Below are 27,857 nucleotides of genomic sequence, written 5' to 3'. Positions count from 1 at the left end.
AGGAAGTCTTTGCAGGTGTTTTTTGTTAATTATTTTAATTTACTGAGTTAATGACTTTTGTGTTTTCATTGGCTATAAGCCATAATCATCAACATTAACAGAAATAAACACTTGAAATAGATCACTGTGTTTGTAATGACTCTATATAATATATGAGGTTCACTTTTTGCATTGAAGAACTGAAATAAATTAACTTTTTGATGATATTCTAATTTTGTGAGATGCACCTATATGTTATGGCCTTGTAAATTAGAGTGTCTATCTTCATGGGGTGCACTTAAATAGTGCTGGGCAGCCCGTGTTCTTGCCTCAGCAGCGAATTTAGCTATCCAGGGAATCTAGTCACTTTATGTGTATATCAGTTCTGACATTATGTTGCTTGCATTTGAATCCTGTCTCTTTTTTATTGTTTGATAACTGCACTGTCTGCTAGTGATTTAATGTATTTGCTCTAGTTTCAATTTGCAATGCATTATGGGAAAGTTCCAAGAGCATTGTGAGACAGTTCTTGTTGCATTGTGGTCCTGTTCTTGTCACAGTTTGGGCAGCGACCATTATTTCCTCGTCTCTTCTGATGGAGAAGTTCCCTTATCACTCATCTTGTAAAGTGGCACAGAGCGGTAGTCGTGACTGAACGTCGGTCTGATTTCGCTCTGGCACTTTACAGACAATGGGTGTCCCAGTCCCAGTGTGCTCTAGGGTGTGGGGTGCAGCACACTCTCTTGTAGGCCGCAGGCCTCCACTGCCTTCAGGCTTCTGTCCTCAGAAGCCGCCGCACACAATTTAGGGGACACAAAGTTCTTTGTAACAGTCAAACATATACTTGACAGTTCAAGTTCATCAGGTGGGTACAGATGGGATAAGGCACAGCAATTCACATTATCCTCCTTCTTAGCATAACTCCTCTTCAGCCCTGTTGCTAGCTCATCCTGTATTTCTCGTCCACCTCTGCAGTGCACCCGGGACTGGCCTTCAACTTCCATCTATGCAGGTCCCTGTCCATCTTCCTTTGTACTTCAGAGCACACAAAGTGTCCGGCAGCTCCTATGCCAGACCTTAGGCTCTGGACGTGACTGGAGCGACTGCTCTGGATCCCAGTAATGCCTCCCACTGCCTGGAACATTGAGTACTATATACAGTGGGTACGGAAAGCATTCAGACCCCTTTACATCTTTCACTCTTTGTTTCATTGCAGCCATTTGGTAAATTCTAAAAAGTTCTTTTTTTTTTCTCATTAAAGTACACTGTGCACCCCATCTTGACTGAAAAAAAAACAGAAATGTAGAAATTTTTGCAAATTTATTAAAAAAGGAAAACTGAAATATCACATGGTCATAAGTATTCAGACCCTTTGCTCATATTTAAGTCACATGCTGTCCATTTCTTGTGATCCTCCTTGAGATGGTTCTACTCTTTCATTGGAGTCCAGCTGTGTTTAATTAAACTGATAGGACTTGATTTGGAAAGGCACACACCTGTCTATATAAGACCTCACAGCTCACAGTGCATGTCAGACCAAATGAGAATCATGAGCTCAAAGGAACTGCCTGTTACGATGTTAGTAGATACCCTGAAGTCCAATGGCGTGGGCCAAAAGCAGAGACTGAGACAAGAGTAGTGTGAAAGTCTATTTTAAACTCAAGTGCAAAAGATCACAGCAAACAGTTTATGAAGGTAAGTTCATTCCAAACAACACTTCTTAGAACCTAATCTGTAAGGCACGGCCTTCATTACTATTAGGGTATGTAAACGTTAACGATAGTCCAAGTTTACTTAGGTACAGTAATATGCAAACAGAAATAAGGATAGTAAGCAGACGTAGGCATTCCTCAGTTGATTGTGGACTCACGTAGTGCAGAAGAGAAGACAAACTGGAATATGGATCTGGATATTGAAGAATGCAGGAGGTGCAGCGGAGGAAACAGCGATGTCTTAAGCAGAGCTGGAGCCGGGTATTTAAACACAGAGCAAGATGGTGACTATACCAGAGGTGTAGAGATCCAGGAGAAGTTTTCTTCAGGAAGACAAAAGTTCAGAGATCCCAGCGTGAGTGAACAACAGCCAGCGGTTCCTTTCAGCAGAAGTCCCCTTAGCAGAGGATTCAGGCAGCAATCCTTTCAGCGGATGACTAGGAGTAAACCCAAGGTCAGCAAGACTCTATTCAGAGGGCTAGCAAAGGTGAGTAGAAAGCTAAAAGCACACAATACTCAGGCAAGGCATGATTGCAACACATGCAGTTTAAGTAGGTCCACAGGCAGGAAACACATGACCCCAGTGAGGCAATGGAAGCCATCTTGGCTAAGGGAAAAACTACTGGCAAAGTAAAATTAAACCTGGCATCCTGACACTGCCAAAGGAGCTTAGAGACAGAATTGTGGCAAGGCACAGATCTGGCCAAGTTTACAAAAGAATTTCTGCATTAGTCAAGGGTCCTAAGAACACAGTGGCCTCCATAATCCTTAAGTGGAAAAAGTTTGGGACCACCAGAAGTCTTCCTAGACCTGGCCGTCCAGCTCAACTGAGCAATCGTGGGAGAAGAGCCTTGGTGAGAGAGGTAAAGATGAACCCCAAGATCACTGTGGCTGAACTCCAGAGATGCAGTAGAGAGATGGGAGAAAGTTGCATAAAGTCAACTATCACTGCAGCCCTCCACAAGTCGAGCCTTTATGGCAGAGTGGCCCAACGGAAGCCTCTCCTCAGTGCAAGACATATGAAAGCCTGCACAGAGTTTGCTTAAAAACACATGAAGGACTCCCAGTCTATGAGAAATAAGATTCTTTGGTCTGATGAGACTAAGATAGAACTTTTTGGTGATAATTCTAAGGGGTATGTGTGGAGAAAACCAGGCACTGCTCATCACCTGCCCAATACAATCCCAACAGTGAAACATGGTGGTGGCAGCATCATGGGGGTGTTTTTCAGCTGCAGGGACAGGACGACTGGTTGGAATTGAAAGAAACATGAATGCGGCCAAGTACACAGATATCCTGGATGAAAACCTCTTCCAGAGTGCTCTGGACCTCAGACTTGGCCGAAGGTTCACCTTCCAACAAGACAATGACCCTATGCACACAGTTAAAATAACAAAGGAGTGGCTTCAGAACAACTCTGTGACCATTCTAGACTGGCCCAGCCAGAGCCCTGACCTAAACCCAATTGAACATCTCTGGAGAGACCTGAAAATGGCTGTCCACCAACGTTCACCATCCAACCTGACAGAACTGGAGAGGATCTGCAAGGAAGAATGGCAGAGGAACCCCAAATCCAGGTGTGAAAAACTTGTTGCATCATTCCCAAGAAGACTCATGGATGCACTAGCTCAAAAGGGGGCTTCTACTCAATACTGGTCATTTGGTCTGACATGCACTGTGAGCTGTGAGGTCTTATATAGACAGGTGTGTGCCTTTCCAAATCAAGTCCTATCAGTTTAATTAAACACAGCTGGACTCCAATGAAAGAGTAGAACCATCTCAAGGAGGATCACAAGGAAATGGACAGCATGTGACTTAAATATGAGCAAAGGGTCTGAATACTTACGACCATGTGATATTTCAGTTTTCCTTTTTTAATAAATTTGCAAAAATTTCTACATTTCTGTTTTTTTCAGTCAACATGGGGTGCAGAGTGGACTTTAATGAGAAAAAAAATGAACTTTTTAGAATTTACCAAATGGCTGCAATGAAACAAAGAGTGAAAAATTTAAAGGGGTCTGAATGCTTTCCGTACCCACTGTACTTCAATAAAACTCACCCTATAGATACCCTAGCCTGAACCTGCATGTCAACGGAGATGGGCATCCTACATATAGATGACAATGGCACCCTTGCTGAACGGCAGCTGCCCCTAGACCCTAAAAGTCCCTTATTCGTATTTACATAGACCAAAGATCTGACAGTCTACCAGAAACTGGTACAGATATCACATCAAACAATCAATCCTCAGTGTGTACTAAATGATTAAAGTGACAACAGTGAATAAAGTGACAATGTGCAAATTTATAAAAACACCCAAGAACGTTCCTAATATCTTTGGACCTCCAAGCCAAAGGATACATTCGGGCATCCAAACAAAGGCTACAATCAGGGAGGGAGGCAGGTAGCTTCGTCTGACAGTCTGGCTCCAACAAGGGGGTCGCTATACACCCCGAGCAGACTGCGGACTCCGTATTCCCGGCACCGCCTGTTAGCCACGTGGAGAGATACTCCTCAGTCCGGTAGCACGCCGGCTGGGAGCATGTATACGCCGGCGTGAATCACACATGCATCCGAGCGCCTGCTGCGTAGCCTCTGTGCAGTTAACAGGGCTACGGCTACATTATGTGTCGCACATCTCTCGTGCAGTTAACGGAGATAGTGCGAATCCCTATTCCCGTTCCGGTGTGCAGTAACACGGGGGGGATTGTTATTTCAGTTGGTTGTTTTACCTTCTTATCCGGAAGGTGTTCGTCCGCAGTCCTCCAGGCTGCATCGCGGACCCCGGGTTCGTTTGCTTTCCATTATTTAATAAAGTTGTTTGCAACCATTCCCCTAACAATCTGTGTGTGACCAGTGACCTATACAAGCCATTTTTTGTGTGCAGTTTTAATACTAAGCAATGACCCCCTCCAAGAATTGGTAGGTTATGAGTTGGTTGTCTCATCAGTATTTTGCACCTGTGCTGCCCCTGCCTTTATTATATGGTTTGCTTCATCCTGATTAGTGCATTCGTTTTGAGACCTGGGCAGGTGAATAAATACTGTTCCTCTTTTTTGCTGTGTTAATAATTTTTTTCAGTTTTAATTCAACTACTCTAGCATCAAGCTCCTAATTCGCTTTGTCTAAAGGAAGTTAGATGGCAATGTTTTATTGTGTGAGGTATGGAACTCTCTACCACATGACCTTGTAATACTTAATTCTCTAAAAAAAAGTTCAAGGAGGTCCTGTGTGACTTTCTTGAATAATATTACAGGTTATTCATACTAGATTTTGTTATAGGACGTTGATCCAAGCAACTAGTCTGATTGCCATATGTGGAGTCGGGAAGGAATTTTTCCCCTAATTTTGAGCAAGCAGCATCTGCCTCATGGGTTTTTTTTGACTTCCTCTGGATCAACACATTAGCTTTTCACAGGTCTCTATATATAGTGTGATGGCTCCCACAGCTCTTTATATACAGTACTAGATGGTGTCCCGATTCTAACGCATCGGGTATTCTAGAATCTGTATGCGGCCGACCAGGCGCAATCAACAGAGAGGTGTTTAAATGTGGCGCCAAAATCGCTGATTGGTCGCGGCCGCCGGCCACGACCAATCAGCAGAGCGGTGTTTAAATTTGGCGCCAGTATCGCTGATTGGTTGCGGCGCCAATATCGCTGATTCCGACCAATCAGCGAATCGTATTACTGAGGACCGGGCAGCGACGCTACCTGTGCGGGTACTTCCGCTGCGAGGAACCGGGAGATGGCCGGCTGCTCACAGCCGAAGTATCCCGACTGGCGGCGCCGCTCCCCGGTCCTCGCTTCACACTTGCCGTCGGGAGATCAGCGGCCCTAGCCATTGATCTCCCGACGGTAGCCGCATGGAGGTCAGCAGCGCCGCCGGTCGCGGTACTTCTGCTGCGAGCAGCCGGGAGATGAGCGGCTAGCGCCGGTCATCTCCCGGCTGCATCGCCGCTGACCTCCGTGCGGCAGATGAGCTGCTAACGGCCGCCATCTTTTTCTGAAATCCCGCGTCGCTGATTGGCCGCGGCTGGACCAATCAGCGACGCAGGATTTCCTGGACAGAAGGACAGACAGACAGACGGGATTAAACGATTATATACAGTACAGACCAAAAGTTTGGACACACCTTCTCATTTCAAGATTTTTCTGTATTTTCATGACTATGAAAATTGTACATTCACACTGAAGGCATCAAAACTATGAATTAACACATGTGGAATTATATACTTAACAAAAAAGTGTGAAACAACTGAAAATATGTCTTATATTCTAGGTTCTTCAAAGTAGCCACCTTTTGCTTTGATGACTGCTTTGCATACTCTTGGCATTCTCTTGATGAGCTTCAAGAGGTAGTCAATGGAAATGGTCTTCCAACAATCTTGAAGGAGTTCCCAGAGATGCTTAGCACCTGTTGGCCCTTTTGCCTTCACTCTGCGGTCCAGCTCACCCCAAATCATCTCGATTGGGTTCAGGTCTGGTGACTGTGGAGGCCAGGTCATCTGGCGTAGCACCCCATCATTCTCCTTCTTGATCAAATAGCCCTTACACAGCCTGGAGGTGTGTTTGGGGTCATTGTCCTGTTGAAAAATAAATGATGGTCCAACTAAACGCAAACCGGATGGAATAGCATGCCGCTGCAAGATGCTGTTGTAGCCATGCTGGTTCAGTATGCCTTCAATTTTGAATAAATCCCCAACAGTGTCACCAGCAAAGCACCCCCACACCATCACACCTCCTCCTCCATGCTTCTCGGTGGGAACCAGACATGTAGAGTCCATCCGTTCACCTTTTCTGCATCGCACAAAGACACGGTGGTTGGAACCAAAGATCTCAAATTTAGACTCATCAGACCAAAGCACAGATTTCCACTGGTCTAATGTCCATTCCTTGTGTTCTTTAGCCCAAATAAGTCTCTTCTGCTTGTTGCCTGTCCTTAGCAGTGGTTTCCTAGCAGCTATTTTACCATGAAGGCCTGCTGCACAAAGTCTCCTCTTAACAGTTGTTGAAGAGATGTGTCTGCTGCTAGAACTCTGTGTGGCATTGACCTGGTCTCTAATCTGAGCTGCTGTTAACCTGCGATTTCTGAGGCTGGTGACTCGGATAAACTTATCCTCAGAAGCAGAGGTGACTCTTGGTCTTCCTTTCCTGGGGCAGTCCTCATGTGAGCCAGTTTCTTGCAGCGCTTGATGGTTTTTGCATCTGCACTTGGGGACACTTTCAAAGTTTTACCAATTTTTTGCATTGACTGACCTTCATTTCTTAAAGTAATGATGGCCACTCATTTTTCTTTACTTAGCTGCTTTTTTCTTGCCATAATACAAATTCTAACAGTCTATTTAGTAGGACTATCAGCTGTGTATCCACCAGACTTCTGCACAACACAGCTGATGATCCGAACCCCATTTATAAGGCAAGAACTCCCACTTATTAAACCTGACAGGGCACACCTGTGAAGTGAAAACCATTTCCGGTGACTACCTCTTGAAGCTCATCAAGAGAATGCCAAGAGTGTGCAAAGCAGTCATCAAAGCAAAAGGTGGCTACTTTGAAGAACCTAGAATATAAGACATATTTTCAGTTGTTTCACACTTTTTTTGTTAAGTATATAATTCCACATGTGTTAATTCATAGTTTTGATGCCTTCAGTGTGAATGTACAATTTTCATAGTCATGAAAATACAGAAAAATCTTTAAATGAGAAGGTGTGTCCAAACTTTTGGTCTGTACTGTATATTAGATGATGACCCCACAGACCCTTTACACAGCATTATGTTTCCACAGCTCCTTGTATACAGTATGATTCCCTCATTGTTCCCTAAATACAGCATGATGTGCTCACAGCTCCATATACACCGTATGATGTCCCCACACATGCAGATACACAATATGATACCTATACACAATATGATGTCCCTACATCTCCCTATACACAATATGATGCCCCTACATCTCCCTCCATCTGAACAAGTCTCTCCAGCTTCAGAAAGATTATGGACGCATCACATTTTTTTTTACGGACAGGGAAAAAAGTGCCCTATTTTTATGGACTGTCCAAGAATTTCTGGACAGTTGGCTACCCTGCTATTAGTTCCACTGGGGTGGCAGCCTAGGTGGATGCTGGAAGCACAACCGTCTCTCCCTAAGATTCGGAGAGGGAAGGCCACCGATTCCTGACCCTTGCTGTGGCCTTTTCGTTGAGAGGGATGGTTTATTGAGGGCCCATATATACACACAGTCATGGCCGGAAGTGTTTAGCAACCTTGAGATTGTTCCAGAAAGTGAAGTATTTCTCCCAGAAAATTATTACAATTACACATGTTTTGTTATACATTTGTTATAATATTTATTTCCTTTGTGTGCATTGAAACAGCACAAAAAAATGGGAAAAAAAGGCAAATTGGACATAATTTCACACAAAACTCCAAAAATGGGCCGGACAAAATTGTTGGCACTTTTCCAAAATTGTGGAAAAACAACTTTGCTTCAAGCATGTGATGCTCGTTAAAACTCACCTGTGGCAAGTAACAGTCGTGGGTAATATGAAAGTCATACCTGAGACCAGATAAAAAGTGGAGAAGATAGATAGATATGAGATTGATAGATAGATAGATATGAGATAGATAGATGGATATGTGGCACCCCAGGGGTCTGGTTACCACTGTAATAGAAATATTATGTCTGAGAGCAAGTGGGAGGTTTCCTGGTTCGGAGCCCTTAAACATGCAACACCTCCTGTCCCAGACCAGATAGGGGAGGAACCTGCCCTATATAAACTGGATCTGGGGCGGGGTTAGTGAAGTCAGAGCCTGGAGTTAGTTCCAGACACAGGGAAAGTAACAGCGAGGAGCTCTGTAGGAGCAGGAGCTGAAGACCAGGGACTTGAGCTAAGCGGAGTTCGTCCTGGCAGAAGACTCTGAGAACCGGACACAGGAGTCCGAGGTTGCGGGGACTTATATATACCCAGCAGCAGAAACCCGCCGGCAGGGGATTTCAAGTCCTCTCGCCATAGAAGCCCGGAGGCTCAGTCACGAGCAAGGGACCAGCACTGCAATCGAGGAGCGGGGGCTATCAGAAGGCCCCAAGTCACCAGCCATACAGGTGAGCACCACACGGAACACTCAGGGACGTGGGCTACTTCCACTCGCTTACAGCAAGGTAGCCAGGAAGAGTGCAGATAGTCGGGGAGGCCTACAACTCCACCTGGCCAGGGGAACTCCAGTTTGCTCACAGACTGACCAGGCCTCTTATGCTAGCCAGTACTCCCGGGAGGGTCTGCCTTATCACCATCAGTAAAGACCCTGAACTGCACTGCAAAGCCTCTGAGTCGTTCCTGCTGCGCTCGTGTACCATCACTCCTATCATCCACACTCACTAGCCTGAGGCTATACTCCTCCCGTGGGGAGTTATACTACACTCTGCTGCCCTCACAACATCAGCCTCAGAGGTCTGCTCAGCAGCGGCGCTTCTTATTGACCGCAATCCACGGGTGGCGTAGTCGGACATTGCATTATACTGATACAGAGACTGCCACAATATTGGTCTGGCCACCCTGAGCCACGGGACCAGGTCGCCACAACTACTCCCAGCATTGCCCTGAAGTCCGGTCCCGGGTGCCCCATGGCCCAGGGGGCGCGTCATATAGATAATAGATAGATGATAGATAGTCCTATGATATGAGATAGAGGTCGTTATAGACAGGTTTATACACTCTCTCCCGAAGTCGGTAAAATCCTGGGTTGCCCAGGGAGATCCCTATAATGCTGATGACTTGGTGGGGTTGGTGGAAAGATACCAGGCGGTTGAGAGTCCGTTGGGAAAACAAGGGGTCGTAGCCTCTCAATACTGGGGTTCCCAAAAGGTGGCGGACACCCAAAAGAAGGGAGCTAGCGCCACACCTGGGGGGCATCCTAGAGTTCAGGAGGGGTCTGAGTTGCTGCCCAAGGTCCCACCCCATAATATAGTGTGTTGGAGATGTCATACCCCTGGCCATATTGCCTCCCGGTGTCCCATAACCTCTGAACCAATGGACTGTAACATGGGCCGGCGTTGCTCTTATTTTGCCTACCCCGCCTGCAGCGCGGTTCGTCAACATGGCGAGGGCCCTCAGGCATGCTCAGTGTCAGTTAACGGGGCACAAGTCTCTGGACTATTGGTCTCAGGAAGTTTGGTGACCCTGATAAGGGCCACACTCCCTCATCGGCTGGTTTCTGGGAAGGTGGTGGGTGTCCGGTGTATCAATGGGGACGCTAAGAACTATCCTGTGGCCCAGGTGGATGTAAACACAGACTGTGGCACCACATCTCATGAAGTGGCGGTCGTTAAGGACCTATTGCATCCCATAATACTTGGACGTTACTTTGCATTATTCTGGGAAATGTGGGGGAAAGCGGGGACACCTGGTTGCTTGGACGACAGCCAGATCGCCCCTAAGGAAACTTACCCGCAGAACATAGTAGATGAGTTTCCCATGTGTGTGCTAGTGGGCAATGAGGCTGAAGTAGCATCCCCTGAGTCCAATATCCCTGAGCTTTAGGTGTCCGAGGGAAACTTTGGAACTGCCCAACTCAGGGATTTAACTCTGAAAGGGGCCTTTGAAAATGTTACTGTGTTAAATGGGGTGCCTCAGGAACCGGGGGCTGACACTCGGTTCCCTCATTTTGCTGTGAATGGGGATTTGCTGTACAGAATAACCAAGCCAAGGGGTGAGGTAATAGAACAGTTGCTGGTGCCAGGGCCCTATAGACGCAGGGTGTTAGACATGGCTCATTCTCATGTGTTGGGTGGTCACCTGGGTGCAGACAAGATTCAAGAACGGATCCTCCAAAGATTCTACTGGCCAGGTTGCTATAGAGAAATATAGAGTTATTGTCGTTCCTGCCCCACATGCCAGATAACCTCCCCAGTGGCCCACTTCCGCAGTCCCCTAGTGCCACTACCAGTCATCGAGGTTCCATTCGAACGCATAGCAATGGATCTAGTGGGGCCTCTGGTCAAGTCCGCCCAAGTGCATCAGTATATCCTGGTGGTATTAGATTATGCTACATGGTATCTGGAGGCCGTACCACTACGAAACTCCTCCACCAGGTGTATAGCCCGGGAGTTAGACCACATGTTTTCAAGAACTGGGTTGCCTAACGAGATCCTAACAGACCAAGGAACTCCATTTATGTCGAAGGTCATGAGGGAATTGTGCAAGACACTGCAGATTGCACAACTGAGAACCTCCGTGTACTCTCCCCAGACGGACGGACTGGTAGAGAGGTTTAACAAAAGCTTGAAAGCAATGTTGAGGAAAGCAGTGGAAAAGGATGGCCGAGACTGGGACTATATGTTGTTCGCCATGAGGGAAGTTCCCAAAGCTTCCACAGGTTTCTCCCTGTTTGAACCACTCTATGGACGACACCCTCAGGACTCCTGGAGGTGGAGAAAGAGTCCTGGGAAGCTGAGACCACTCCCTATAGGAGAGTGGTGGAGCACGTTGCCCAGATGCAAGAGAGGATTGCCCATGTGATGCCCATTGTGAGGGAGCACCTCCTTAAGGCACAAGAGGCACAGTCCAGGGTGTATAATAGGTCGGCCAGGGTGAGATCGTTCAACCCAGGAGATCGAGTGCTTGTGCTAGTCCCACAGTGGAGACAAGTTCATGGCCAAGTGGCAGGGCCCCTATGAGGTGGTAGAGAAAGTGGGGGAAGTCAACTTTAAGATCCACCAACCAGGGAAGAGGAAGCCCTACCAAATTTACCATGTTAACTTGATTAAGCCATGGCAAGATAGAGAGCCTGCGGAAGCTCCCTGTTTAATGGCTGAGGCTGAGGCCGATGTGAAAGAGGTCAAGGTGGCAGAGTCACTGTCACATGCCCAAAAGCAACAGTGCAAAGAGTTGTTACAGCGAAATAAAGACATGTTTTCGGAGTTGCCAGGACTCACTCAGGTCATAGAGCATGAGGTTCTCACAGAGCCTCATGTTCGCGTCAATCTAAAACCATACCGGATCCCCGAAGCCCGCAGAGAGGTGATCTCTAAAGAAGTAAGGCGGATGCTAAACCTGGGAGTCATTGAAGAGTCCAAAAGTGGATGGTCCAGTCCTATAGTCTTAGTGCCGAAACCAGATGGGGAATGGCGGTTTTGCAACGACTATAGGAAGCTGAACGAGGTCTCAAAGTTCGACGCCTACCCAATGCCTAGGGTAGATGAGCTTATCGAAAGGCTAGGACCCGCTTGGTACATCACCACTCTGGACCTCACCAAAGGATATTGGCAAATTCCCCTGTCCAAAGAGGCTAAGGAGAAGACAGCCTTCTCGACGCCAATACGTCAGGATGCCGTTTGGGTTGAAGGGAGCTCCGGCCACCTTCCAGAGAGCCATGGACCGGATCTTAGCACCCCACAAACAGTATGCAGCGGCCTACCTAGATGCCATCATCATATTTAGCCAGGACTGGGAAAGTCATCTGGACAAAGTTCAAGCCATACTTGATGCCCTAAGGAAGGCGGGCTTTACTATCAACCCGAAGAAATGTGCCATGGGGATGGAGGAAGCCAAGTACCTAGGGTACGTGGTTGGTAGAGGGGAAATAAAACCACAAATAAATAAGGTCGAGGCGATCTTGAACTGGCCACAGCCCCTCTCGAAGAAGCAGGTCATGGCGTTTCTAGGCATTGTGGGCTACTATCGAAGATTTGTCCCTAACTTTTGCCCTGATAGCAGCCCCACTGATGGATCTTCCGAAAGGGATGAAGTCAGCTATGGCCAAGTGGTCCCCGGAAGCAGAAGCGACCTGCTAGGAATTGAAACTGGTCCTCTGTAAACAACCAGTCTTGGTGGCACCCAGCTTCTCCAAGGAGTTTGTGGTCCAGATGGATGCATCGGATGTCGGGCTGGGAGCAGTCTTGTCCCAGGAGATTAACGGAGAAGAACACCCTGTAAAATACCTCAGTCTAAAGCTCTCCGCTTGTGAGAAGGACTACTCCATTGTAGAAAAAGAATGTTTGGCCATTAAGTGGGCGTTAAACACTCTGAGGTATTACCTATTAGGTAGAAGGTTCAGGTTAGTGTCAGACCATGCCCCATTGAGGTGGATGCGAGAAAAGAAGGGAAACAATGCCAGAGTGACTAGGTGGTTCCTGGCTCTACAAGATTTTAGTTTCCGGGTAGAGCATAGGCCTGGGAAACAACATGGGAATGCCGCTGCCTTGTCAAGGGTTTATTGTATGGTGACAGAAGGTGCCAAGCCCTACGGCTTTGGACAGAGGGGGGGTGTATGTAAGGTTGCTGCCGGACAGATCGTGGACGGGAGGTATGTGTCCTCGAAGTGCCATGCTTCGGTGATGTAGGATCCGGAGAAGCAGGCTCCAGCACACATAGTGCTGAGAGGAATTTAATGGGTCCAGATTACAGGGCCGGGTTTTATGAGCAGCTGAAAGAGCACCTGTGGCACCTAACAGGTGTTGGCAATAACTAAATCACACTTGCAGCCAGTTAACATGGATTAAAGTTGACTCAACTTCTGTCCTGTGTCCTTGTGTGTACCACATTGAGCATGGAGAAAAGAAAGAAGACCAAAGAACTGTTTGCGGACTTGTGAAACCAAATTGTGAGGAAGCATGAGCAATCTGAAGGCTACAAGTCCGTCTCCAAAGACCTGAATGTTCCTGTGTCTTCCGTGCGCAGTGTCATCAAGAAGTTTAAAGCCCATGGCACTGTGGCTAACCTCCCTACATGTGGACGGAAAAGAAAACTTGACGAGAGATTTCAACGCAAGATTGTGCGGATGGTGGATAAAGAACCTCGACTAACATCCAAACAAGTTCAAGCTGCCCTGCAGTCCGAGGCTACAACAGTGTCAACCCGTACTATCCGTCGGCGTCTGAATGAAAAGGGACTGTATGGTAGGATACCCAGGAAGACCCCACTTCTTACCCCGAGACATAAAAAAGCCAGGCTGGAGTTTGCCAAAACTTACCTGATAAAGCCTAAAACTGGAAGTGCATTGAGGTGAAGGTGAAGAGGTATTGGGAATCCTGCAGAAAATACCTGTGTGAATTGCGTGAAGAGGTATTGGGAATCCTGCAGAAAATACCTGTGTGAATTGCGTGAAGAGGTATTGGGAATCCTGCAGAAAATACCTGTGTGAATTGCGGTGAGTGCTGCATTGTGATCTGCTGAGTGCTTTTCTACCTGTTTAGATTTATTGGGCTTTTTAAAATCTATTTTCTCACTACAGTTTTAGTTTCTTAGTTTACTACCTGTGTATTTAAGGGTTAACTACATTGCACTAAAATCCTGAGGTGTAGATTTACTCACAAGGGGTTAATTAAGGGGAAGGGGTCATAATTAAGGGTTTATAAGGGGCAGCTGGTTGGGCATAAAGTCCTTTGGAATTGCATTGAGGTGAACGGTACATTGCTGGAAAAGGAAAAAAAAAAAAAAAAAAACACTTTAAATCTCTTAGTTTGCGAGTGTGAACGAGCTGCGTGTGTCCGGAGCGTAAGTGCGAACGAAAGTAAGTGTGTGACTTGTTTTTCAGTGAAGAGGTATTGGGAATCCTGCAGAAAATACCTGTGTGAATTGCGGTGAGTGCTGCATTGTGATCTGCTGAGTGCTTTTCTACCTGTTTAGATTTATTGGGCTATTAAAAATCTATTTTCTCACTACAGTTTTAGTTTCTTAGTTTACTACCTGTGTATTTAAGGGTTAACTACATTGCACTAAAATCCTGAGGTGTAGATTTACTCACAAGGGGTTAATTAAGGGGAAGGGGTCATAATTAAGGGTTTATAAGGGGCAGCTGGTTGGGCATCAAGTCCTTTGGAAGTGCATTGAGGTGAAGGGTACATTGCTGGAAAAGGAAAAAAAAAACAAACAAAAAAAACCACTTTAAATCTCTTAGTTTGCGAGTGTGAACGAGCTGCGTGTGTCCGGAGCGTAAGTGCGAACGAAAGTAAGTGTGTGACTTGTTTTTCAGTGACTTTGGATTCAGGGAGTTTGGAAGGGAGGATTTAGGACTGAATTGCTGACTGTATTTCATTCTTTCTTTACTTTACTTTTTACTTAATTAATCCACCTGACCTACTTAGCTGATTCCCCCGTCCATACTTGATACTTAATTGATCCCCCGTCCATACTTAACTGATCCCCCGCCGATATCTAATTGATACACTTGCACATCCCTAATTGATCCCCGTCCATACACCTATATATAAATAATTGTGTTTTGTACTTGTATATATATACTGACTGTATCCCCATATTTAGAATGACGTCCATGTTGGACGGAGCCGTGCATTGTACATCTTGCGCAATGTATGCATTCCGTGAGCACCCGCTCGAGGATCCATACTGCTGCGAGAGATGTGAGCATATCGTGCACTTGGAAGCCCAAATTCTGGATCTAAGTGCTCAGATAGCGGTACTGAGGAGCATCGACAACATAGAACGGAGTTTGCTGCTCACCGAGCAGACACTCAATGGGTCAATACTGGGGGTGGAGCATAGAGGGGAAGTGCAGGCTGAACAGGCAGGGAGCTGGATAACAGTAAGGAGGGATAGAGGGAAGAAGTATAGGAAGGCTGGTTCAGAACCGGCATTATTGGAGCACGACAGATCCTCTGACCGCCGGGGGAGTGTATGCTCCAGTAATGAGGGGGAGGGGGGAAGTGTAGGGCAGGCAAGACAGGTTCTGGTAGTGGGTGACTCTATTATTAGGGGGACAGACAGGGCAATCTGTCACAAAGACCGGGATCGCCGAACGGTGTGCTGCCTCCCTGGCGCTCGAGTCCGGCACATCGCGGATCGGGTTGACAGGTTACTGGGTGGGGCTGGCGAAGACCCAGCGGTCATGGTCCACATCGGCACCAATGACAAAGTGAGTGGTAGATGGAGGGTCCTTAAAAATTATTTCAGGGACCTAGGTAGGAAGCTTAGGGCAAGGACCTCCAAGGTAGTTTTCTCAGAAATACTACCAATCCCGCGAGCCACACAGGAGCGCCAACAGGAGGTTAGGGAGGTGAATAAGTGGCTAAAGAGTTGGTGCAAGGCAGAAGGGTTTGGGTTCATGGAGAACTGGGCCGACTTCGCGGTCGGCTACAGGCTCTACCGTAGGGACGGGCTGCACCTCAATGGGGAGGGTGCAGCGGTGCTGGGGAAGAAGATGGCTAATAGGTTGGAGGAGTTTTTAAACTAGAGACAGGGGGGGGGGAAACCAAGGAAATAGGTGGGATGTGAGGCAAGCAAGGGGGAAGGGGAGAAGTGAATATAATGAGGGTGGAGAGGGGGGTGGGGATAGTACAGTTAGATCGTTAGAGAAGAATAGGATGCTAAATAACCACAAAGTTTTATCTTGCATGCTGACCAACGCAAGAAGCCTGACCAATAAGGCGGATGAGCTGCGGGCGCTTATATGGGAGGAGAGGTATGACATCGTAGGTATAACAGAGACTTGGCTAGACGATAGCTACGACTGGGCGGTAAATTTATTAGATTATAGTTTATTTAGAAGGGACCGGAAACAGGGGAAAGGCGGAGGAGTCTGCTTATATGTAAAGTCATGTCTAAAACCCAGACTAAGGGAAGATATAGGAGAGGGAGAAGAGGGGGTCGAGTCCATGTGGGTAGAGATAGAGGGAACTAAAAATAATAATAAAATATTACTGGGGGTCTGCTATAAGCCACCCAATATAACAGAGGAGAATGAGAAACTGCTATTAGGACAAATAGACAAAGTAGCAAAACATAATGAAGTGATTGTAATGGGGGATTTCAACTACCCGGATATTGACTGGGAAACAGAAACCTGTAGATCGCAGAAAGGAAAAAGGTTCTTGACAAATATTAAGGATAATTATCTCTCCCAACTAGTGCAGGAACCAACGAGAGGGAAGGCCGTGTTAGACTTAATATTGACTAATAGGCCTGATAGAATAACTGAGGTACAGATAGGGGGGCACCTAGGTAATATCGACCATAATATTATCGACTTCAAAATGCCCTTCAGTAGGGTTATCAATAAGGGAACAACAAAAACATTAAACTTTAGGAGGGCGAAGTTTGATCAGCTGAAAGAAAGCCTTCAACTTATTGACTGGGACAAAGTTCTTAATCAAAGGAATACGAATAGTAAATGGGAAACCTTCAAAAGAATTCTGAATACTCAGTGCGAGAGGTATATACCGTATGGGAATAAAAGGGCCAGAAATAAGAGGAAACCAATATGGTTGAACAAGAACGTAAAAGGGGCGTTAAATAGCAAAAAAGAGGCATTCAAGAGATTAAAACAGGAAAACAGTAAGGAGGCACTAATGTGTTACAAGGAAAAAACGAGAACCTGCAAAAAACAAATAAAAATAGCGAAGGAGGAAACAGAGAGACGTATTGCTAGGGAAAGTAGATCAAATCCCAAACTGTTCTTTACGTATATAAATAGTAAAAGGATTAAATCGGATAATATTGGACCGATAAAAAGTGAGGAAGGCAAAATCATAGAGAAAGATGAGGATAAAGCTAATCTATTAAATAATTTTTTTTCGACAACTTTCACAAAGGAAATCGAACTAACAGGAGAAATGAGAAGTGACAAACTTAATCCTCCACTAAGTATGACAAATCTAACCCAAGCTGGGGTACAGAAACGCCTCAGTAACATTAAAATAAACAAATCACCAGGACCTGATGGCATACACCCACGGGTACTAAGGGAACTAAGTAATGTGATAGACAGACCGTTATATCTTATATTTAAGGACTCTGTTGAGACTGGGTCTGTGCCACTTGATTGGCGACAGGCGAATGTAGTGCCAATATTCAAAAAGGGAGCGAAAAGTGACGCCGGAAACTATCGGCCGGTGAGTCTGACGTCCGTTGTGGGCAAAATTTTTGAAAGCTTCATTAAAGAGGCAATTATGGAGCATCTTGATGCTAATAATCTTTTAATCCCGAACCAACATGGATTCATGAGGAATCGCTCCTGCCAAACAAACCTGATTGACTTCTACGAGGAGGTTAGCTCTCGAGTAGATCAGGGGGAACCAGTGGATGTCGTGTATCTCGACTTCTCAAAAGCTTTCGATAGCGTGCCACATAATAGGTTGGTATACAAAATGAGAATGATGGGGCTGGGGGAAAATGTCTGCAAGTGGGTAGCTAACTGGCTAAGGGATAGAAGGCAGAGGGTGGTTATAAATGGAATATACTCAGATTGGGTAAGCGTCACTAGTGGGGTACCACAGGGGTCTGTACTAGGCCCAATGTTATTTAATATCTTTATTAACGACATAGTCAACGGGATAAATAGTAAAATATCAATATTTGCAGATGACACAAAGTTATGTAAAACAATTAATACAAAAGAGGACAGTGCAAACCTACAGAGGGATTTGGATAAGCTGGGTAGGTGGAGCATTAAATGGCAAATGAGGTTTAACGAGGAGAAATGTAAGGTCATACATATGGGAAGGAAAAATGGAAGTCACCAGTACTCACTGAATGGGAAATCATTGGGGAATTCAGAGATGGAGAAGGACTTGGGCATCTTGATTGATGGCAAACTAAATTGGAGTGCCCAAAGTCAGGCCGCTGCTGTAAGGGCAAACAGGGTAATGGGATGTATCAGAAGAGGTATAGCTGCAAAGGATGAGAACATTGTTCTTCCACTGTACAAAGCACTGGTCAGACCACACTTGGAATACTGTGCTCAGTTATGGGCCCCAATATATAGAAAGGATATAAATGAGCTTGAAAAGGTACAAAGGAGGGCAACAAAATTAATAAAGGGAATGGAGGGACTGCAATACCCAGAGAGGTTGGCAAAACTAGGACTATTCAGCCTGGAAAAGAGAAGGTTGAGGGGGGACATAATAAATGTGTACAAATATGTTAGGGGACAGTATAGAGACCTTGCCAGGGATTTGTTCAAAAGGAGGGATATTACGGTAACAAGAGGGCATTCACTAAGACTGGAAGAGAAAAGGTTTCAGCACCAGCATAGGAAGGGGTTCTTTACGGTAAGAGCAGTGAGAATATGGAATTCACTGAGTGAGGAGACGGTAATGTCAGATTCACTACACCAGTTCAAGCGGGGACTGGATGCATTTCTAGATACCAGGCAGATTTCAGCATATACTTAAAAATAAAATAAAATAGTAAGTTGATACAGGGATTTATTCTGACTGCTGGTTTCAGAGTCAGGAGGGAATTTTTCCTCAGGTGAAGATTGGCCAAATCATTTGGGGTTTTTGCCCTCCTCTGGATCAACTTTAGCAATTACAGAACTAACAGATCGAACTTGATGGACGCAAGTCTTTATTCGGCTTTTACTAACTATGTTTACAAACTATGTTACTATGTTTTGGAAGAATGTTCTCTGGTCAGATGAGACAAAAGTCGAGCTTTTTGGGAAAAACCATCAACATAGAGTGTACAGGAAAAAAAAAGAGGCATTCAAAGAAAAGAACATGGTCCCTACAGTCAAACATGGCGGAGGTTCCCTGATGTTTTGGGGTTGCTTTGCTGCCTCTGGCACTGGACTGCTTGACCGTGTGCATGGCATTATGAAGTCTGAAGACTACCAACAAATTTTGCAGCATAATGTAGGGCCCAGTGTGAGAAAGCTGGGTCGCCCTTAGAGGTCATGGGTCTTCCAGCAGGACAATGACCCAAAACACACTTCCAAAAGCACTATAAAATGGTTTTAGAGAAAGCACTGGAGACTTCTAAGGTGGCCAGCAATGAGTCCAGACCTGAATCCCATAGAACACCTGTGGAGAGATCACAAAATGGCAGTTTGGAGAAGGCACCCTTCAAATATCAGGGACCTGGAGCAGTTTGCCAAAGAAGAATGGTCTACGATTCCAGCAGAGCATTGTAAGAAACTCATTGATGGTTACCGGAAGCGGTTGTTCGCAGTTATTTTGGCTAAAGGTTGTGCAACCAAGTATTAGGCTGAGGGTGCCAATACTTTTGTCTGGCCCATTTTTGGAGTTTTGTGTGAAATGATCAAGGTTTTGATTTTTGCTTCATTCTCTTTTGTATTTTTTCCTTGCAAGCAAATTAAATGAAGATAATAATACCAAAGAATTTGTGATTGCAATCATTTTCAGGAAGAAACTGAGTATTATCTGTCAGAATTGCAGGGGTGCCAATACTTTTGGCCACCACTGTAATAAGTGAGCTGTCATTTATTCATAAGACGTTCTATTCTTCAGAGCTGAGACTGTAAAATAAAAAGTGAAGAATAAAATATCTGATGACTGTTCTTTCACTGTAAGAAACAGATAATAAAATTAAAGGAAAAAATAACTGAGGGGAGAACCCTGCAGGTTTATTGTCCTTCTATAGCTGTATGGTGGCAGGATGGTGACACTGCTGGAGTCCTGGTGAGGATCTGCATGATATTCATTTCTGTTGACTTTTTATTGCCAACATATTCTGCAGTGATGTACATATAGTCCCTGCCCACAATGCGGTACACATGAGGGACAATTTCATATTAAGCCAAGTAACCTATGATGTCAAGGTCTCATATTTACAAGGTGCTTATTGGCAATCTGAGCCGGCGAATGGCTCTGTGTCCGTATATTCGCTATATACTGCCCGCAATATCTTGTAGAAAGCTCACAGTGACTAAAATGTATAAATAGTTCTCTTTGGAGAATTTAATTAGATCCATTCATACCTTACCTTATAATGAGGACTTAAAGGGCTTTTATAACTAGGTAAAACAAGCTTAACGGGACTGTCCAGGACTTATATATTAATGACCGATTTTAGGATAAGTCATCAACAGGGAGGGACTGGGCTGGCGGGGTACCCTTCTGCAGAGGAGAGGGGGAGAAGAGAATGAAAAAATAAAAAAACCTGCGGTTTTAAGGGGCACGGGCCCTTTAAAAGCGCAGGCACAGTGTATGCAGGGACGCGCGCACGCGGCGTTCATTACCTGAACCGCCGCGACACACGTCCCAATGAAGCAGCTGAAGCTGCGCGTCTCCCTTCCCCGGCCGGCGTATGACGTCATCGTCATGCGCCTGCAGTGAAGGAGGCGCGCAACTCAGCCGCCGGAGAAGGAGGACACCGCACGGGAGAGCAGGAAGGTAAGAGGTGTCTGTGTGTGTGTCTGTGTGTATATGAGTGGATGCAGAATAGGATGGGCCCCCACAAGGGGGGAGCTGGATGGACACACAAGGGGGAACCCTGGCTGGACCCACAAGGGGGAGCCCTGGCTGGACACACAAGGGGAAGCCCTGACTGGACACACAAGAGGGAACCCTGGCTGGACACACAAGGGGGAACCCTGGCTGGACACACAAGGGGGAACACTGGCTGGACACACAAGGGTAAGAGCCTGGCTGGACACACTAGGGGGAACCCTGGCTGGACACACAAGGGGGGAAGCCTGGCTGGACACATAAGGGGGAGCCTGGCTGGACACATGGGAAAGGGTGGGCAGGATGGCTATATGGTGGGGCAGGCTGGACACATGGAGGCCAGGATGGATATGTGAGGGGGATGGATATATGGGGGGCCGGATATATGGGGGGCGGGGCAGGCTGGACACATGATGGCCAGGATGGATATGTGGGGGGCAGGCTGGACACATGGGGGGCTAGGATAGGTATGTGGGGGGGCAGGCTCGATACACGTGGGCTAGGATAAATATATGGAGGGGCCACGCTGGACATATGGGGGCCAGTATGGATATATGGGGGGGTGTCAGGATGGATATATGCAGGGGGGAAGGGCAGGATGGATATATGAGGGGGCAGGCTGGACACATGGAGGCCAGGATGGATATATGGGGGGCAGGCTGGAAACATGGAGGCCAGGATGGATATATTGGGGGGGGCAGGCTGGACACATGGAGGCCAGGATGGATATGTAGGGGGGGCATGCTGGACACATGGAGGCCAGGATGGATATATGGGGGGGCAGGCTTGACACATGGGGCTTTAGGACAGATATATGGGAGGGGGCAGGCTGGACACATGGAGGCCAGGACAGATATATGGGGGGGCAGGCTGGAAACATGGAGGCCAGGATGGATATGTGGGGGGGCAGGCTGGACACATGGAGGCCAGGATGGATATATGGGGGGAACAGGAGGGCCACATGGGGGACTAGGATGGGTATATGGGAGGGGGCAGGCTCGATACACGTGGGCTAGGATAAATATATGGAGGGGTCACACTGGACATATGGGGGCCAGAAGGGATATATGGGGGGTGTCAGGATGGATATATGCAGGGAAGGGGGGCCAGGATGGATATATGGGGGTGCCAGGCTGAACAAGGGACTTAATTACTGTTTGGTGCCAGATTGAGGAACATACTTTATTAGTTTATGGTGGCCAGTGAGGAACATTATTATTTTAGAGTCCAATTAGAGACATTATTACTTCTGTAATATAATTTACTTTTTAGGAAATTGTTTTCCATGGGATAGGACAAAAGCGGGCTCCTGTTACTGTGCAGGGCGGCACTATATCGCTTTTTTTCTTCAACTGGTGTAGTGTAGAAGTCGGGGGGTGGAGTGGGAATATTCCCTAGAAGAGATCAGTTATTGATAACTGTGTGTTATTTTCTGCAGAGATGATTCCTGGCTGGAAGAAGTGATGGCCGTCTGTGCCAGATGAAGAAGAAAAGCGAAGATGAAGGACTTCACCTAGAGACGTCACTGGTGAGTCAGTGTATTACATGTGACTCGCCCCCTGGGCCGTGGGGCACTCGGATCCGTGCAATAGGGAGACGATGGGGGTAGTAGTGGCGACCCGGTTCTGTGGCTCAGGGTGGTCAGGCCAATGGTAGTCTGCTATGTTCTGCTGATAATGTCCGACTACGCCACCCGTGGATTGCGGTTATTAGGAACCGCCGCTGCATGCAGACCGCTGGGGCTGATGAGGTGTGCAGCTAGGGTAGTGTGACTCTCCACGGGAAGAGTGCGGCCCCAGGGCAGTATAATGGATGTTGGGAGTGATGGTAGTGGGAGTCCCAGTGCTGATTGTGCTGGAGGAGCAAGGAGCACACAGACAACAGGTTGCAGTCCAGGGTCTTTACTAAACAGGTAAACTGACCCACAAACAGTCCCGGCTAGGAGGGGACCTGGATGTCTGAGAGCAACGGGGAAATTGGCCCTGGTCAGGGTGAGGGTGTAGGCCTACCGTGCTTTCTGCGCTCCTTCTGGCTATCTCCTCCTGATAGGGTAACAGCCCACGTTTCCGAGCTTTCCGTGTTTTCTCGCCTGTATGGCCTGCGACGTGGGTTCCTTTCTGCTCCCAGCCTTGTATGGCTTTACTGGTCCCTTCTGTTGTGGCAGGGCCTCCAGGCTTCTTAGGCCAAGGAATATACAGTCCCTTGCGGACTGGTTCTCTGCTGGGGGATGTGGAATCCTTCCAGCCTCAGACACCAAAGTCTGGTAGATTAAGTCTGTTATCTGCCAAGACAGGCTTGCTTCGCCTCTTGTCTCTGGCTTGTGGCTCTCCTCCTGCCACACTTCCTCTTAGGTGCAGTGCAACTGTCTGTCCCTGCTCTGCTGAGACACGTCTCAGTCCTGAGACAGGTCATCTGGGTTCTCTCTAACCCTGCCCCCAGCACCAGCTTTTATAGGGGCAGCCTGCTCCCCCTACTGGCCTGAGACAGGAGGCATTACATGCTAATGTTCCCCTGACTAGAGAACCTCCCCCCTGCTCTCAGACACAGCTTTAATTACACTTGTGGCATCCAGGCCAGGGTGACACATTCCCCCCTAGTGAAATTTAGTTCTCCGGGACTAAACAGTAAACAAAGACAATATGCATAACAATAAAACATTAATAGACAGACGACGCACAAATTGAGTTCTTAAGGTCACAGTGTGGCCTGTGACCGGGTGTACATATCACCAGCACAACGGGGAGCCTTAACCAGGTGGGGGTCTGTCCTACCCCAAGTCCTTCACAGTCTTAGTTCATTCCTGGGTTAGGCTCTGAACGCAGTCCATACAAGGTCCCGGTTATAAAAAGTCCATAACCTGTGAGTCCTTACGGTAGCTGCAAGAAACTGAAACAGAGTATTACCAAACATGCATGTAACTTTGCAAACAATTCAACATTTGGCAACAGGGTTATTTACAATTTTAGTACACTCTATATTCTCCAGCGAGCGGGTATCTGTCCCTTTGTGCTCCTGGTTGACCTACGTAGCCCACTGTCTGGTGGTGGACTGACTTGGCTTTCCCCACTAGCGTTAGGGGTGCAGCTACCAGCTGGGTGTACAGGTAGGGCAGGCAGCTGTCTGCGGGTCCTTTGGCTTACCGCAGGCATGGCAGGCTCACTGTCAGCAGAGGGTTGACTCTCCTGGGCTGCTGGTACAGGCTCTTCTGCCTCTGGAACTGCTTGCTCCTCTTCACCTTCCGGCTCTGGTGTTGGTTGTTGCTGTGCCGGTTGCAGGAAATGCAGGACAGGTACCACTATGGCATCATTTATGCGAGTCCAGGACTGAGGGAACGGTGCTGATCATTTCTTCTTTGTCCTCTGCGGGTTCAAGGTCACTCTGATCCTCTTCTGCACTACGGAGTTGCTCAGGGCACCTTTTGAGATGGTCTCTGGAGACGACACTAGTGGTTTCTCCTCCGTCCTTGGTGATTACGCACACCTTTGGGTTGTCGTGGTCAGACTGCAGTACGGTGTAGGGTTCCCTTTCCCACTGGTCGTCCAACTTATGTAGCCTTCTTTTTCGCTTTAGGACTTGCTCACCAGGTTCTAGGGGACTAGCAGGGGCGTGTTGATTGAAGAGTCTTTCTTGCTTCTCTCTCACCTGGGCCAGGCTCTTCTCCACACTCTCCTGTACCTTCTTGTACTGCAGTTGCCTTTCCGTATCCCAGTCCGCATCCGGGGAGGTGTCCTCAGGTATTAGGACTCCCATCTCCAGGTCTACGGGCAGCTTTCCTGGTCTAGCTCGCATCAGGTAAGCCGGGGTGCAGTTTGTAGCATTCAACGGGATATTGTAGTATAGGTCTATCAGGTCCGGCAGTTTTTCTGGCCACAGGCTGCGTTCCTCCAGGGGCAACGTCTTCAGGAGATCAATGACTATATTGTTCATCTTCTCACACATCCCGTTGGTTTGGGGGTGGTAAGGCATTGTACGAATCTTCTTACAGCCATAGAGGTTGCAGAACTCCTGGAAGATTTCAGCCTCGAACGCTGGACCCTGGTCTGTCAGGACCTGTTCCGGATACCCGTGTGGACGGCAGAAATATTGCTGGAAGGCTCTGGCCGCTGTTTGGGCTGTCAAGTCCTTTACCGGGACCACCACTAGAAAACGGGAATAGTGGTCCACGATTGTCAGGGCATAGATGTATCCTGACCGGCTGGGAGCCAATTTGACGTGGTCCAGAGCTACCAGCTCAAGAGGCTGCGTGGTGACGATGGGCCTCAAGGGTGTCTTCTGGCTGGCACGGTCCTTCCTCCTTAGGTGACAAGGGCCACAGTCTCTGCACCATTTTTCTACAGCTCCTCTCATGCCGACCCAAAAGAATCTTCCTCTTAGTAGGAACTCCAGTTTCTTCCAACCGAAGTGTCCCGCTCTGTCATGGTAAGCCCCCAGGACCATAGCTGCATCCCTCCTTGGGACCACGACTTGCCAGGTCAGCTCGTGCGTCCGGTGGTTGACAATCCTTCTGCACAACTTGCCTTCGTAGAGGAACAGCTTGCTCTTCTCCTTCCATAGCTGCTTGGCTTCCTCTGGGGCATCTGGATCTAAGCGGGCGTCTTCCCGGGTCAGCAGATCTTTCACCAGGCGGACTGCAGGGTCACTATCTTGGGTCTCGGCCCAGCTGTGGTGAGGTAGGGGATTCATCATCACAGTTGTTAGATCCTCCTCCTTCACGCGGTGAGAGTGTTGAGCGGCTCCATACCGGTGAAACGCGGGGAGTTCTACCTCCTCCAGCTCTTCTGGGTCTTCGTCACCTTCAGGTAAGTGAGGCATCCTTGATAGGGCGTCCGCGTTGGAGTTGGTTTTGCCTGCCCGGTACTTGATCACGAAGTCATAGTTGGAGAGACGGGCCATCCACCGCTGTTCCAGGGCACCCAGTCTTGCATTGTCCAGGTGTGTCAACGGGTTGTTGTCCGTGTACACGGTGAACTTTGCGGAGGCCAGGTAATGCTTGAAGCGTTCCGTCACGGCCCACACCACCGCCAAGAATTCTAGCTTGAAGGAGCTGTAATTCTCCGGGTTCCTTTCGGTGGGCCTCAGCTTCCGGCTGGCGTATGCGATCACCTGTTATCTGCCCTGTTGGTTTTGGGACAATACGGCTCCCAGTCCCACATTACTGGCATCTGTGTGGAGAATGAAAGGCTGGCCATAATCAGGGTAGGCCAGGATCTCATCCCCTGTGAGGGCCATCTTTAGCTGGCGGAAGGACTCCTCTTCCGGTTTATCCCACTTGAAGGGCGGCTTTTGGCTCCTGGACTTAGACTGTCCGATCAGGAGGTCCTGCATAGGAGCTGCCATCTTGGTGAACCCGGGGATGAATCTTCGGTAGTAGCCTACCAACCCGAGAAACTGTCTCACCTCTTTGATGTTCGAGGGGCTTGGCCAGCTCTTGATTGCCGTGACCTTGTCAGGGTCGGGGGCCACTCCTTCCGCGCTTACCACGTGCCCTAGGTACTGGACCTTTGGTTTCAGCAGGTGACACTTCGATGGTTTCACCTTCAGGCCATAGCCTGCCAGGGCTTCGAACACCTCGGCCAGGTGCTTCAGATGGTCCTCGTAGGTCTTCGAATAGACGATCACGTCGTCCAGGTAAAGGAGGACCGTCTCGAAGTTTCGGTGCCCTAGACAGCATTCCATCAGCCGCTGGAAGGTCCCTGGTGCGTTGCAGAGCCCGAAAGGCATGCAGTTGAATTCGCTCAGTCCCATCGGGGTGGTGAAGGCGGTCTTCTCCTTGTCAGCCTCTGCCACAGGAACCTGCCAGTACCCGCTAGTAAGGTCCAAAGTAGAAAAGAAGTTAGCTGATTTTAGTGCGGCTAAAGACTCCTCTATTCTAGGCAGCGGATATGCGTCTTTGTGAGTAATACGGTTGATTTGTCTATAGTCGACGCACATTCTCATGGTGCCGTCTTTCTTTTTGACCAGAACCAAGGGGGCTGCCCAGGGGCTACAGCTGTCTCTAATAACCCCAGCTTCTTTCATCTCTCTTAGCATGCCCCTTGCGTTCTGATAATGTGCAGGGGGTACAGGTCTGTGCCTCTCTTTTATCGGTGGGTGGCTCCCTGTGGGGATGTGGTGTTCTATCCCCTTTACTCTGCCGAAGTCTAGCGGGTGCTTACTAAAGACTCTCTCGTACTCCTGTACCACCCAGTAGACTCCTTGTTTTTGGTGCAGGGGAGTGGAGTCAGCACCCACGTGGAGTTTCTGGCACCAGTCCTCCTTTTGTTTCTGGGAGCCATTACTCTCCGCCTGTGGAGATGGAGGCAAAGGTTCCACGGCCCTGATAGCTTTGTGTTCGACCACAAACAGCTTGGCAAGTGTAGCGTACCTGGGTAAGTGTACCTCCCTCTCTCCAATGTTGAGGATGCGGACGGGCACCCTCCCATGACGGACATCATCCACCCCCCGGGCTGTCAAAATGGTGGGCCTGCTGTCTGAGTACACGGGTTCTACCATGTCTTGGTAGTCTCTACCTCTCAACCCGATTGCAGTCTGACACCAGATCATCATTTCACTTTTGGGAGGCATGGAAATGGGGAATGGGTCACTCAGTCTTACGCTACCGATCTCACCACCAGACAGTTCTACCTGCTGCCGTCTCATCAGGGCCTTTATCTCCTTGTTGAGGATTCTCTGTTGGCTGGAACTAGCATTCACCGCCACCTGTTGTAAGATTACAATTACCTCTGAAAGACAATTTTCAATCACGTTAGTACCCACAGTTATTTTAGGGTGACTTTCATGACGGTCAATGTCCACAATAATCACTCCCTGTGCCGGTAGTTCAACTTTACCAATCTTAATGGTCATCTCCTTGAACCCCATCTGCGGCACGGGTAAGCCATTACTGGCGATGATGCTCAAGTTACCGTCTGGATACCGTGTGATATCAGCATCAGTCCAATACTGCTTAAAAAGTACATAAGGGATAGTGGTTACTTGTGACCCAGTATCCAGCAAGGCGCTCATGGGGATACCGTCCAGC

This window comes from Phyllobates terribilis, unplaced genomic scaffold (assembly GCF_046119375.1).
Source record: "Phyllobates terribilis strain yellow unplaced genomic scaffold, ASM4611937v1 Scaffold_267__1_contigs__length_2608826, whole genome shotgun sequence".
Lineage (NCBI taxonomy): Eukaryota > Metazoa > Chordata > Amphibia > Anura > Dendrobatidae > Phyllobates > Phyllobates terribilis.
This window is presented reverse-complemented; position numbering follows the sequence as displayed.